Genomic DNA, 14,309 nt, shown 5'->3' with positions numbered 1-14,309 from the left:
CGGCAGATATAGACTAAAACGCAGGCTACCATGAGACCACACTTTAATGACTATACAGAGCTTTGACTTCAAATAAACTGTTGGGCATTGTGGTACCATCTGTCTCTACAACTCCTTTCCTCTCCAACTGAAGGCAAACAGGGTCTGCCCTGTTCTGGCCTAAGCTGAACTATGGTCTAGATTAGCAGGGGTACATTTACAAGGCTCTCAGGAAGAAACTTTCAAAATGTGATATCAGGGGGTAAAGAAGACAGATACAGTCCCATCATGGATGATTAATGGGAGGAAGTCCAAGAGATCTCTAAGAGCTTTTCTGGGTTTAGCTAAATATGCCAGCAGGCGGGAACTAGGCAAGCATTATGACACGTGTTACCATGTGATAGTAGTACAAACTAGCTATTTTCAGGCAGTTCAGGAACAGCGTTTTCTGTTGATGGTAACTCCCTTTGGGCTGGACTTTGGGCTTTTTCACTTTGCAAACCTATTACATGCACAAAAAAAAATATTATATTCTATATATGTATATAACACAATAAAGGAAAAGGAAAAAGCCAAAAAGCATAAAATTACCTCTTTAAATGATTTTATTTTGGTGCTATTTTACTTTATTTGACAGCTGAAATTAAACAGATGATAATAAAGGGGAAATGAGGGGCTGAATGAGCTGAGGAAATCTTGTGGTACACACGTACATGAAGCTTTTATTAAGAACAAAGAACGAGCTAGAACAGCTAAGTGTCTGCCCCTGTGTTTTCACTCCAGCAATAATAAATCTGCTGTTTGTGCTGTTTGTTACAGCTGCATTGGGGTAGCAATCCTGATGTGGGTGTGTTCAGAAGATTCAGCTGAGTATTCAACTTTGCGCATCACCACAGACAACTGGCAAACTATTCTCTTTCCCTTTATTTAGAGAACCTCTGGGGAGGGACACAGATTGAGCTGAAAAAAAACCTACAATAACTACAAAAGCCAGGAGCTATGTTAGCATTCAGTCGAAATTACTGTAAAAATTACTGTAAACAAAATAAGTTACTACTCTATAATGATATTATACAAAACGTAGAAGGTATAAATGAAACTAAGATATAAATACCCAAATCAATCTTAAATATCAACCAATATTTATCACCAAGTGAATATTGAAAGATAATAAAATGACTTTTGCATTATACCTAAAAACCTTTTGAACATGATCCTGAAAAGTTCCTTGCACCCCCCAAGCAGCAACATCAATATGTTATGGTACTGCCACCGACCTTAGACCCTTTGACATCTACATCAGTCTTTTTCAGCTGCTTGAACATGTTAATGCTGTCATTTTTCTCTGGAGGACAGTCTTGCTGTGAATAGATGATTCAAGCTTAGTTCCTGTAGACAGCACAAAAACCATCTTGGGAGATTGCAAACACTTTACAACATGTATTTTTGTCTCCCATGTGTCCACCACAAACCATGCCAGGCTCCATAGAAATTAAACAGTTCATAGTGAAGTTCATTCAGTAGAGTCCTGGTTAAGACACAAGGGCTGAATTGAAGTGATGAAACCAAGCAATGCTATATGTACAAACATCTCTCCTATACATATGCAAAATACTCAGTAAAAAAAGTTGGTGATAACCTGACAGCTTTTTGATTAGTCTTCATGAACATGACTTGCAAAGGACAATAGTCAAATATCTCTTGATACCAGGTCTTGTTGTGCACAAGTTATTTACAATAAAGCCTTAAACAAAGGCTACACGGCCAATCAGTTTGGGTGCACAGAATATTTTGGTCAAGAACACGTTATTTCCTGCACTTGCACTTGAACAGTTCAGTTTGACTGCACACAGCGGGTTGGACCCATCACTGAGAAGCAGAGAGCGTTCTACAGGAAACCCCCTAGCAACTGGTAATATGTCTCCTGTAAATATGTGGAAATACAATACATTTTATAGGGTTCAGCTCCATTGCATCATGTTGTGTATACACAGTATATAAAGTATCCAGTACATTATTGAATAGAAATCAAGCCACTTTTCCTAAGAAAAACCAACTTTTCTGACCTGCCCTGCTTCTACCTCTGAGTCTGCGGTCAATCTCACCTGTTGTTTCTGCCCTAACTGACTCTCCCAGTGCAGCATGTTGGCTGCTGTGGTCATCCTCCTCCTGAAACCTGATTTATTACCTCAGTAAACACTTTCCTAATGAGTTTATGGTCTCAGTCTAGTTTCATGAGCATGATGATCATTTTCAATCCAATGATCCAATAATTTGTGCAGCGTAAAAAAATTTCAAGGCAATTCAGCTTAGGCAGCGGGCAGGCGTTTGCGTGAGGCGAACACATCACTTTCAGGGACACTTGCTATCGAAATTAGACTGTTTATGCTGCTCCCTGATAAAAGAAAAATGTTTCTGCTGATACCTGTTCAGAAAAGAAAACAAGTAAACAGATTATATATGTTAACCTGTTGCTCAGAAGGTGCCTGTTATGATGTTATGATTGTGGCTCTGGACTCTGATGGTAACTTGTTTTAACAAGCTAGATAAAAGGTAATGTCCTGGCAGTGGCAAATAGCTTTGGTTTTATATTTGATTTGATTACATTAATGTTTAAGTTGAGATTTACAAGAAATATTTTATAGTTACTGTGTAAAGAGAATACTGCTGGTAAAAAGCACATTATTTGTTTAAAGTGTTTGCAAACCCCGTTATTGCATGTTTGTGTATATAGAAGTACATTTAAATTAAAAGTGCACAATACACTACTTTAGAATTCATTATTTAATTTTGCGCATAACTATGCGATTAATTGTGATTAATCACAATTGTGATTAATTGTGATTAATCGCAGACAATCATGTAATTAATCGTGATAATTATACGATTAGTCACGATTATAAATTTGAATCGTTGCCCAGCATCATCATTTAGTAAATCATGGTCACATTTAGAAGAAAATAGGTGTGCTTTAAGGAGTGGCTACCTTGTGATTTACAAGCCACTACCATGGCAATTGTAAAAAAAGTAAATTTTCAGAATGTTCAGCTTTTGGCTGTACTAAAAGACACTCGATCCGACAGAAAGCGGTTTGCAGGTTTGAAAGCGTGAGGTGCAGAGCAATGCCTTTTTGGTTGAATTTAGAAAAGAGCAGTGCGGTGCTTTTTTTTTAATGTTGCTAGGCAACTGCAGATAAGCAGTCCGCAAAATGCTCACTGCCAATAGAAAACAATTGAAAAAACGCACCTCTCACTGCAAAAAAAACGCATTCTGTCTGATCAGGGCCTAAAGAGACAGCTGTTTTTCTGGAATTTTTTCCGGAAAGTACTTTCCACTGTACACTGTTTTAAGCCTGTTTTATTGCTAGCCAAAATTAGCAATATATATATATAATAAAATTTGTTAATATCACACTGAATATGGTCACTTCTGGTGACAAAAAAACAAGATGGCGACAAAAATGCCAAACTCAAGGCTTCGAAACGGTAGCCCACAAACCAATGGGTGAATTTGTTCACCGAAAAATGCTCCCTTAGCAAGAAGCAATTGCAGAGTCTAACCATGCACTTGCACAGAACGGCTAAGTAGTATATCTCGATAGGTAGCGCATATCAACAGAACACTGGAGCTCCAACTGCGTAGTGGCAATCACTGAACTGAAACATGGCCGAATGTTGAGCTCTCTAACCGAACTGAGAATGGTCATTCCGGAAGGATAAGCCAGTGAATTTAGTTGGATCGAGATACTGTTTGCAAACTGAAGCCTAGCGAATCAATGCACTGGCACAGCAATACAATGAAATACTTTCCATTGTGATTTTGAATAGTAAAAAAAAAGAATCAGTCTGTGGCAACCATTGTTAATATTGTGGCGGCCACCACAAATAAATCAATGTATGGGAAATACAGCTCCACTCTGCACCTGCAGCTATTCACAGCGCTTAAAAGTCATCAAGCGTTTGCAGTTGCTCCGGAAGGGCTATGCTGTATTTCTTTAACATCTGACAGTGAGTATGTGATACATTGTAATCTTCAGATAGACAGACAGTCAAAGGAGAAAGAGAGACACAAACAGAATAGTTTATCAACTGGACACAGTTCAGTAACAACAGAATTAACAGGACATTTCCAGTAACGACCTAAATCCCTCTAAATAGGGCCCTTCCCCCTCTACACATAATCTCTAGCTCACTGCCAAACAACTGCAGCCTGCAACACGTTCGGCGGCACGGTGGCAGAGTGTATGTATGTGCAATTCACAATAAAAGGGAGTAAGCCACAGCTGAAACAGTGAAGAAGACCAAAGTGATATATGATATGATGTGATGTGATGAGGGCCTGCTAGTAATCTATGTTGTTTTCTTTTTTAAACATCACCATGTTCCTGGATCATGAAGATATCTGTAATTTTACAGCATTTAATGGCACTTTTCTCCTGGCTTTGCTTCATCTTAGCTCTGTCTTTTTACTCTTTATCTCGTTCTCCTATGCATTTTCTCAGCAATGCACACTCACGCACTGACTGAACACTGTGCGGTGTGGGTGCATGCGGCCAGTCACGTGTGACGACAGAGATTGGGGGGCTTATGGTCTACAGGGCTAAGGGACAGTGACTGCCCTGTGACAGATTTATTTATTTATTCTCGTTTGACAAAAGTCTGGACGTCATATTTGGCATGCCAAGGTACTTTTTTAATTTAAAAATCTTTTAGTTCAAAGAGAAATTAAATGGTGCTTAACAAATTCACATAAGATAAAATATACCTTTATTAACCCCCCATTGGGGAAATTCAGGTTGTGGCCGTTTCATTTGTGTAGCTTATCTGTCTCTGCATATTTATGTTTTACGTTGCTGTTGTGCTTCATTAAGATGTGCTGTTTAAATTGTGTGGTGTCACTTACCTCAGCAAACTTGGTTTCCCCCACATGTTGTGGACCACATCTAGTGCAATTCAGTTCATGGTGTTGGTGTTTTTGCTAAATCTTAGTCTTGTAAACTCCCTTAGCCAGGGGCAGACTGGCACAATAATTCACGCCAGGAATCCCAGGCCAACTTGTTCACACAAACCACCAGACCGCTAATGTAGAATCCTATCTATATATATCATGTACCAAACTACGTAGAGATGTTGCCACTATGTTAACTATGTTCATCTGGGAAGAAAGTTATTCACATTACAGAAATTTGGGACTGACCATTAAAGTAGTCTATCTGACATTGAGTTTTCAAGGTATGCTATGGCTATGGGTGCACCTTCACAAACTCCTGAGAAATACAACAATCATAGAACAAATGTACTTAAGGCTAGACACAAAACAATTAGCCTACACTTAAAAAAAAGAAGAAAAGATTATCTTTATATTCAAACATCAATCATATCAAAAGTATCAAAATAACTTCACACACACACACACACACGTTCACTGAACTTGTACATAAGCTACAACAATGAAAGTAAGTAGCCTAGGCCTATAATGCAAAAGTCCAAAAATCACTCCTATAGCCTACAAAAAAAATAATTACAGTGTTCACTTCCTGGTGTCCATAAAGCTAACAGCACAAACATTCAGAAGCGCACAACCATGGTTATTACCCACAGAGCAGTGTTCATTCTGTTCACATAAGGAGCACAGTGACATCCCGCGGATCCAAGTAACCAAGCAGGCGGAGCGTCGCTTCCTGTCTGAAAAGGCTTTAGACACACAAACCCTAAAACCTGGTGGTTTTAAGTTGAAAGTTCTTACTGACTTATTAACGGTAGCCAGCGTGTATTTGGCAGAGAAACAGAAATACAAACAGTGGATGTATGGAATCTGCTGCTTGTTAGCCTATATTTAAAAAAATATATATATATATACAGAGCACTGTACGCCAAAACCAACAGACTCAGGAACAGTTTCTTCCCACAAGTCATCACTCTGATGAACAGCTGATTTCTGACTCAATGTCAGGAACAATTCCTGTGCAATAACCCAGTAACTCTGCCTCTAATCAGCCCCTGTTTACTGGTTTCCACTTATTATTTATTTATTCACCATTCTATTTCAGTGCTGTTCATACTATGTCATATTGTATATACTGTATACCAATACACCTACCTCAGGTCACAAGGTCATAGGTCTTATTTATTTTTTCCAGCATCCTTTGCACTATGCTCCATCACACTGTGTACATGTATGCATGTATGTGTATGTGTACCTGTATATCATATTCACCTTCAACATGTACATAATGAGAATAGTTTACTCTTGCATCCCTTGCACTCTGATCACTGCACTATTTGTCAATATGTCTATATTGTTTTGTTCAAGTGTGTATATTAGTGTTGTCTATTCAGTAGTTTGTGTCTGATTTTATTTTATTATTATTTTATTATTGTGTTATTGTATTGTATAAGTAAGCATATCGTGAGTAAGGTAAAATCCTGAGTCAAATTCCTCGTATGTGTACACATACCTGGCAATAAAACAGATTCTGACTTCTGATACAAGGAACACTGACATGCTTTACACAGCTGCTAGTCACTATCGACTGCTCATACCCCCCCCCCCCTGCCTGCACAGACACAGTCATTCTTTGTGAAACTGCATTGTTTAGCACTATACAGCACCTCTTTGTTTCTAAAGGTGAGGCACTCTCAGACGCTGCTTTACTGTTGGGTGAACAAATGTCTCTACCTTACAGTCTGGCAACAAGGATTAGTTTTCCACTCTTTGTTCCGTGTTTCAGGCTGACCTACATGTCTCATCCCATCCCCCCCTGCTAGGCGCCATATGGCCAAAGATTATAAAAAGCCCCATTTCAGTACATCCGAAATGTTACATTGTTACAGAAAGGAAACAACACTAATGTGGTCCACTGTAGTCCACAGCTGGTGACTTTTAAAACATGCTTTGAAGTAACTTTTACTAGCAGCCAAAACGGCAGCTGTAACACGGTGGATCGATATATTTAACCGTCACAACCCGAGCGAAATGACTCGTTTCATTATCAGAATGTGATCCATTTGGTCGATAACATTTGAAAAGGCTATACCAGCTGCACGTTTACAATTTTACCCCCATTCATGTTAGCGGAGGGCTAAACCGGAAGTTAGCCTGCTCGGCTGGCAAATGTCACGGCAAATTTTTTTTTCCCTTTGATGTCAACTGGAGTGTTATGTTCACTGCTGTGAGCAGAGGTCAGCCGTGCGGAAAAAAACCCTCAACATTCAAATCTCAAAATTGAAAATCTAATGTGTACCCAACGATCGAAATTCCAACATTCGGGTCCAGCCCTAGCTGATACCCAAGGCAACTATAAAAGAAGGAAGGATTATTATTTCATAGTGATAACGTTCAAATTCTGCATTGGTACTAAACTGTGGTGCCAATTCTATTGAAGTCTACTGAAGCAGGCATGACGTTGACAAGTCCCACTGGACCGAATGAGAGTCTGAGACTGTCAGAAAGTCAAACTAGGACTTGAACATATGCTGCAATGCCTTGCAGTTTGCCTCAATGATCATGTTCTAGTTATCTAGCCTATGTTATTAGCTAACACACACATAAGTCATGACAACAATAAAGGTAGAGAATCTATAACATTTACACTGTTACACTCACTAGCACCACAGCTCTAAAAATAAAGTACATTCTTCAAACTGTCTGTGTAATGTCTCAACAGAGATATGCAAAGGCTAATTTATTTCATTGACAATTAAGCGATAAAGATCCAGAATTATAGCGGCATAAAATGTGCAGATCAGCACCACTTCCTGACAATAACAGGAAACCGCACCAGGCACAGAATCATAACTATGGACCTGATTCGAAGTGGACCTGTGGAATGCCTACACAACTACAGCATGCATAAATTCATTTAGATCTGCCCCCAAATCCGAATACCCGACCACAGTGATCTAAATGTGGTAGTCATTTATCATGAGTGTTCATTCAGGTTTGTAACATTTGGGCAATTCATTTACCAACTGGGCATTGGTCAACACTACCTATCTTGGCTAAACAAGAACAGTTAATAAGTTACACAAAAATCTCAGTCATCAGGTTGGTGAGAACAGGTGTAAATCACTACTGACTATGAATGTAGTTCTCACTCTGCTCTTCGCAGACTTTACAATTTTATTTTGTCCTTCAGCTAGGCATTGCTGCAAAAGGTGTCATCGCATTTCCAAACTTGTGTTGAAAACGAACGTGTTTGACAAGCTGTGTGTCATTCTGGGGTGTGTCCTAAGCTAGTGTTTTGTACTAGTAACCTTACTGACAAAATACCAAGGAGCTGGTCCAACTGTACTTGCAAAGCTGAACAGTTATGTCTGAGTCCTATTACAATATAGTTTTTTCTCAGCTAATAGTAGGGTATTTACTATTACTGAGTTCAGTATGGTATGGAGCATGGAATTTGCTGCTGTTGTTAACCAATTTAAGTTTGCCTATTTGACTGCAAGAAAATATGCTGAGCTAGCATCTGTCTAACTTAGAGTACAGGGTGGACTGTGTTGTTCATCATTCATCAGACTCATTTATGGGTCAAAGAGTTAAGTGGTAATTCGTTCATGATTGAAATGTTTGCAGCAGCATATAAAATAACAGGCAACATAGTGTAAATATTTTAAAACTTTAATAATATCTGTCCGAACTTTTGTGCTTCATGAATGTCATTCAGTATAACAAAGATAAAAAGCCATTTTAAAGCATATCACATGATAATAATCATGTGACAGTGTGTGACACCAAAAACAAAAGATCTATGGGCTAAAGTGAGGAAATCTCTGTGAAATATATGATGATTTCCCTTTTTCATCCTCTAGTAACACTGGTAACAAAAATGCATGTCCTTCAGTACAATACAGAAAACATACTTTTAATGTTATTATTTTATAAACAGCTATATTAAATATGAAAAGTAAGGAAATTTTTATAGGTTAAGGTCATTACTTTATATAGGTGGCCAAGGAACTGCCTGTTAAATATGTCTATGTATCAAATCAGTCCTTTAGTATCACGCTTTTGTCCTTCAGTGCAACAAAAAAGTTTCATGTTATACCACAATGCCACCCATTATGCTGAATGACAATGGCTTTCTTATCCCACATTTTCACAAGTTTTTGAAGAAATTTAATCAGTCAATTCAAATTTACTTGTTGTATGAATACTGAAAATTATCATATTAAACTATTTAATGGCATTTAGGATATTTATTTAATTGCACTTCAGTTAGGATATAACTGATGGATGATATTAGTTCATTTTAAACACAGGCAATTAAGGATTAAAATTTATATTAAAATACAATAACTTTGCTTTATGGACTCAGAGAGATGAAAACAAATCTCAAAGGATAGAATAGAAGATACTTTTCATTGATTTTTTAGACAAAAATAGATGTAAAAATAACAACACATTTTCAGTTGTCCCCGTGATGCATCAAATATGTGGTATTCAAAATGAAATAAGGTAATTTCTTTCTGGGTAGCTACAGTATATTTCTGCCATTCTAAACATGGACATATAACCTTGTGATTATGAAAAATGGACATATTTAATATTTTTAAATACACTATTTTATATGAATAGTGTTTTACTGTTTTAATAGAGATTGGCTGGCCTACCTGTCTGTCCTGCCCATGCACTCACTGCACATGTGTTTTGCGGTTATTGCTTTGGAGGTGGTGGGATTTTTTGGTTGGATACTTTAAAAATCTAGCAGTCTCTTCCTTGTTCTCCAACATCCCTCTCCCTCTCCCCCTCTCTCATTTTCAAGAGACTGAGGAGAATACAGGAAGAAACAAATACGTTTTGAGACACAATTTAAGAATGAATTGGGCAATTCCAAATTTTACACAAATGTTGACTTAGATGACACAATAAGTAAACATTAACCAGCACAGTACGGGCATTTGTCGTTTTGTCATTCTGCCTTTCACTCTGCCCAGCACTATGAAGCAACAATAGAGGGTTGGGAAGGGTTAGCTGTAGCTAGAGATTAGGGGGTGTATGAGAGGAGGACGACCACGACTGTGACAGCCATCAACATGTTGCAGTGGGACAGCCAGCTAGGACATTCATTCATTTACATACTGTAAACACACACACACACACCATTCTGTCACTATTTTCGTGGAGACCCATCATTGACATAATGCATTCCCTAGCCCCTCAACCTAACCCTAACCATCACAACTACATGCCTAACTGTAACTCCTACCCCTAACATTAACCTAATTCTAACTGGAACCCTAAAACCAAGTCTTGAACGTCAATAAGCCCTTTAAGCTTGTGGGGTCCAGCATTTTTTCCCCAAAAAGCTGTCAGACCCCACAAGTGTAGTGGAATCCAGGACACACAAGCAATGGAGCTAAAGCCTATACTGTATTGTTTAGTTAATTGTCACAAGGTACTTGGCAATTAAAATGTTTGCAGCGGAGCACATTATACACACTATAATTTAATCATTCATTTAAGTGTGTAAACCTTGGCAAAATTCACAACTATCAGTGTGATAGATAATGCTAAAGGTAAGTAAGAAAATGTGGGGGATTTTGTCTAACATTTCCCGTTGCTTTCATTTCCGATTTAATCCACGGTGTCAGATAGGGCTCCATAATAAAACAATAACAATTTATCGCAATATAATTTTCCTCAATAACAATATAACAAATGTTCAATAAATATTCAATAAATGTTTGATTTTATTCATTTGGATTGTTATATGAATTAGCCCTTACTTTTTCTATTAAGATATTTAATTTGTTGAGGAAAAAGGACAAAATAATTTTAACTAAGTTTACTGGCATATTTGTTGAAAAAAGATTCTATCATAACTATTTTCAATGTTCTACCTCAGATTTGTGAAGTGATCCACTGTTTGGCAAGTTTTCTGACCATAAAGAACAGCTTAAACCACAATTGACCATTTGGTTTCTTCAACTTTCACTCTACACTCTCAGAATACTGTATGCAGTACTTCTGTGAAACTGTCACTGTCTGTGGCTCCTGAAGGCGGTAGGCTGGAAATGATCAGGGCAGCCTGGACGGCAGCCTCTATATGTTAAAGCTATCACATTGTTCCACAGTGAAGTAATTTGGAAGCTGTAGCCAAAAGAGCATGAGAAGAACACTGACAGGAGTTACAGAGAGCAGAGATTTCCTCAGCTGGAGTGTAGTGAAGGCATACCAATCTAAGACGATTCACCTATCTCATTTAAGCATGACAGAGTCTGACAGACAGATGTGCTGCAGAGGACCCATTTGTAGGCACCAGAGAGGAGTGAGAAAAACCTTAATGATTTATCTTATGTGCGTTCTACTTTTAAAATTGGTGTACCAATATTCACTTTCACCACAAAGCACACTTTACACGATTTTACCTCGTTCTTTGCTTTTTATTTATCTAGTAACCCCATAATTGTACTTTAAGAGAATGTATTAAGACAAAGCAGTTTCTCTAAAAATATTACTTGTCAAAGTAGCATTTGGTAAAAGCATTCATTAAATGAAGCAAGTAGGATTGGGCAATATGGCCAAAAATGTAATCACAATAAAAATGTCATATAGTTTGATATCGATAGTTATCACAATAATTGTCAAATGATTATTTGTTTCAAGTTTAAAGGCTGATTTTTGCTCCTGAGTTAAAGTAAAAAAAAAACCCAAGCAGTTAATTGTGGTTTTATGGTCAGAACAAACACTTGATGCCAAACAGAGGATAACTTAACAAACTTGAGGTAGAACATTCAAAACAATTATGATATTATTATTATTATTATTATTATTATTATATTATTGTGCATAAGTAAAATTAAGTAAAATCTTTTTTCAGTCCATTTCCTCAACAAAAAACATATCTTAACATAAAAATGAAGTACTAATTCATTCGTGACTGAAATTAATTAAATCAGACTTTTATTGAACATTTGTTATATTGTTATTAAGGAAAATTAATATCACCATGACTATTATTATTATTGTTTTATTGGTAAAGGTACTTTGTTTGTCACATTCACATAACGAGATTCATCCTCTGCATTTAACCCATCCCTGAAGGGAGCAGTGGGCAGCCACTGTACAGCGCACGGGGACCAACTCCAGATGGAAATGCAGTGTCTACCTACCTAACATGTTTTTGATGGTGGGAGAAACCAGAGCATCCGGAGGAAACCCACAAAAGGGCAGAAAGGCCGACGTGACCGGCTTCGAAACCGAGACTCTCGTATCGAATAGCCACTGGCCTATCCAAAGGGCCGGCATACGGGCCAGCCATAAAAGCAAGACGTGGGGCGCAGGACATTCCCGCCCGGCAAATACACAACTTGATCAAGGCAACTTCAAATGCTGTTTTTAAAGCTGTAATGGTGGCCGCAGTCTCCCTACAGTGGGCTACATTTCAAATGCAGCCGGTGCTCATATTTAATAACGCATTTGCGGGTTCACATTTGAATCCATACAAATTAGAATGTAAAAAATGGTTAGGAAAAGTGTTTTCAGACAGGAGTTCTAAAGCTGAATGGAACAGACCTCCTGTGTTTTGGGTTGATAGTTGATTCGTGTCTTTTTGCTTCATGACTATAATTATACTGAAGGCTGCCTTAACGTTATCCATTTCTGTCTCCCTGTGAAAATACACTTTAAACACACTGATAGGAAAAAGCGTCACTTTGTAAGTCACTGTTACCCAGTATGTTCCACTATGGTCAGAATGTAGGAAACTAGCAGATAGTAACATTACATTAGTAGGCTATAATACAGAGTACGCCGTACCTTTCAACTATACGGTCATGGAGTTCGAAGGCTCAATTCCAGTTCAAAACATTAGAATAGTCCATGTTTTCACGGTTTAAAAAATGAAACCGATGAATGACACATTTACAATTTATAAATGCGCATCAGCTGTTAAATCCGTGGAAAAATAAAGTACAGCAAAGCAGCATCTCTGCTGGAAAAAAAGTGGGTACAGATTTCGAAAGTCCATTCAACAGATAACCAGTGCAGAAAAACCCATCCACTACGCCAAACGTTCCTAGAACCGCAGTCATTAATGTTGTGCATTTGTTCTCCACATGCCGCCCAGTCTCGCCTGCAGGCGGAGGGCGGAGTCGAGACGGCTGTTTTGCCCTGAACTCCGCCCACAGGCATCACTTCCTCCCACATTGTATGCTGCTCGACTTCCCAACGATGTGGCTGATAGTGTGCGAATCCCTACTTTGGTCCACCTACTTTGGTCCGCCACATGATCACATTCATGGCTCTATGGCGGGGTAGTAGTAGGCCTACAACAAATGAAAAATAGAGGGGTAAACAATTATGTAAAGTTATTGTTATTTAATTAAAACACTGTGATGTAAACGTTTCATTTTCACAATCATCTTTGTCTCCAACTCTAAATTTAAATGTGTTAAATGTAACACAGTTAATTTGAATCACTAAATTTATCTCATCAATATTACAAACATATTGCCTAACTTTTTGCTCATGAATTTCCATATGTTCTGAAATAGGCTAATCATGTCCACAACGCATGGCATGAAAAACAAAACAGTTAATGGGCATCAATCAAAGGCCCAGTGGGAGAACCAGGAGTTTTCCGAGTGGGTCGCTGGACTATTGGGCCAATAAACTACATAGTATTAAAATAGAGACAAAACTGCAGTTGAAAATCAATTTGTATGTGCCTTGATTGACTGGCCCATAATGTGTGGTTACTGGCCCAGATGTTTTGAAAACCCAAAGTGCCAGAACAATCAATAAATGAATAAAACAATAAATAATTAAAGCTGCAAGCAGCGTTGGGCGGGCCCTCACACTTGTAAGCGCGTCCGCGTGTAAGCCGGCCGAGTTGCATATTCTGGAGCTCTGCCGGTGCGGCTGTGAATTTGCTACGCGGTTATGACACCGCATGAAGGTGTTATATGTCACTTCCTGTGTCCCCTATGTGGAGCTACATAGCACTTGCCGCTATGAATATACATCGGTATTGGTGTGTAGATGTCTGCGGGGTGGGAGAGTTATCAAGCACGTAAAGTTTGGTTCAGATGTGAGCATGTACACTGAACAATAATGTACCCAAACAATAAAATAAATTCCTTTTATATTTCCTGCCTTGTTGTTTATGTGTACATACAGAGGAAGAATGTGAGAACAGCACACATTTCATCGTTACTGTGTTTCTGCTCCAGCTGCCTAAAAGAAAAGCTTTTTGGATTAAATGGACTTTATTAGCTGCTGCAGTGCAGGATGAACTCAGAACAGACCCATTTCTCACCTTATTATTCTAAACATGCAACAAAGAAGAAGAAATGCATAATAAATCCTGGGACAAAATCTGTAGTCAA

General features: G+C 38.2%; 1 protein-coding gene across 1 annotated transcript in view; it reads right to left on the bottom strand.

Moving 5' to 3' along the window:
- LOC119894657 (PDZ domain-containing protein 2-like) overlaps positions 1 to 13,041 on the bottom strand; it is a gene marked incomplete at its 3' end in the record, with an annotated part of 31,975 nt that extends 18,934 nt beyond the window's left edge. The window contains exon 1 of the mRNA XM_038707320.1: positions 12,739 to 13,041. The remainder of the gene's footprint in view (positions 1 to 12,738) is intronic.
- Between the last annotated feature and the right edge of the window lie 1,268 nt (positions 13,042 to 14,309).

The sequence above is a fragment of the Micropterus salmoides genome, unplaced genomic scaffold (assembly GCF_014851395.1).
Source record: "Micropterus salmoides isolate LMB-PRFRI ecotype aquatic unplaced genomic scaffold, ASM1485139v1 Ms_hic_scaffold_832, whole genome shotgun sequence".
Taxonomy (NCBI): domain Eukaryota; kingdom Metazoa; phylum Chordata; class Actinopteri; order Centrarchiformes; family Centrarchidae; genus Micropterus; species Micropterus salmoides.
Note: the sequence above shows the minus strand (reverse complement) of the source record. Positions and strands in the feature narration are given on the sequence as shown.